Source organism: Nothoprocta perdicaria, unplaced genomic scaffold (genome assembly GCF_003342845.1).
Source record: "Nothoprocta perdicaria isolate Ctin4 unplaced genomic scaffold, notPer1 scaffold_224, whole genome shotgun sequence".
NCBI lineage: Eukaryota > Metazoa > Chordata > Aves > Tinamiformes > Tinamidae > Nothoprocta > Nothoprocta perdicaria.
In genome coordinates, this window is record NW_020455437.1 from 791,682 (window position 1) to 793,209 (window position 1,528).

The following is a 1,528-nucleotide window of genomic DNA, read 5'->3' on the forward strand; positions in this document are numbered from 1 at the left end:
AAAAAAGAAGGAAAGGAAAGAATAGAAATTCATCAGTCCGCTGAGTTATGTGTGCTAGAAAAAAAAAAAAAAAAAGTTTTTTTTTTTTAAAGCCCTGCATAACATTACAGGCGGAGTGAATGCATCCTTGTTCTCCGTGCCCGGAGCCGCACAAACAGCTCAGGGTGTCGAGCGCAGCGGAACTGCACTGGCGACCCCGGCGGTACAGAAACGGGCTTCTGATTTATTTTATTTTATTTTTATTTTGTTAGCAGTGGGGAGATGCGCTTGGGTTTTTTTTTCTGCTGTAGGAAGTAGGGGGAAGAAAGAGAGGGAGAAGCTAATTTCCTGTGAAATGAGAAAAACTTGTCAGCGGGAACTTGGAGAAAAGCAGGGCCTCTGTTAGCCTTCAAAGAGAGAGGGCGAGAGAGAGGGAGAGAAAGAGGGAGAGAAAGAGAGTGGACACTTTTTTTTTTTTTTTTTTTTTTTTTCCAGAATAGATATAGCACGAATTTTTAATTCGTCTTCCTTTCACAGACAACAATACTGGTTTTGAAAGCTGGGCACAATTTGGGTTTTGTCAGGGGGTCTCCCAGCCCAGCTGGCCATATGGGATACAACATGTAGAACATGTCTAACAATGAGCGCAAGTGACAGCCGCGACAAAACGCAAAGGACGCTGCTCCCTGACTCCGCGATGCACTGCTGCTGATAAATGCATTGAATAGCCCTAAAAAAGAAGGCTGGGAGGAGTAGGGGGAGAAAGAGAGAGAGAGAAGGGAGAGAAGGCCAAAGGAGGGGGCTCATCTCCCCCCAAACTGTCTCTCCTTTTTTTCCTCCCCCCGCTCCCAGCCCTTGGCTCTTGAATATGCACGCCTCTAACATGCTCACCTCCCAGCCTCCCCCATTGTGCCCGTTTTGTGAAGTCTACTGTATATTGTGCAAAGATAGACTGCCCCGAACCGGCCCGGCAGCATGGGAGATATAAGGCCACAGAGGTTAGGGCCACACAACTGGTTTTATAGACTTGAGCGCAGATTGGAGACGAGGAAAAAAATGAGGGAAAAAAATATAATAAAAAAGTGAGTCTTTTGCTTCTCCCCCCCTTTAAATTGATTTTTTTTCTTATTTTTTTTCATTCTCTCCGCCTTTTCAGAGATTTAAGGCTGCACATACTCGTGCCCATATAGTAAGCGGGGAGGTAACTCCCTGCATGCCACATCGGGCTACGGAGACATTCGGCATTCCCGTGTCTCCTAATTCCAGCAGGGCGCAGAAATTCCAAATAAATAAATAAATAAACAAGTAAGTWAAATAAGGCCGCTTCCTAGCTTATTTCCATGTTTCCTGGGTAAGAAGCAAGCGGAGGGAGGAGATGCATTTTTGCTCCTAACCCTGAGCGATGGGGAAAGACCTCCCCAAGAGCTGGTGCCCGCGCTCCGCTCCTTGCTGCAGCTTCTCGGCTCTGGGAACGAGCTTTGGGATAAGTTTTCGTTTGTGGGGGTGTAAAGGCAGAAATGGAGAAGAAAAAAAAAAAAAAAAAAAAAAA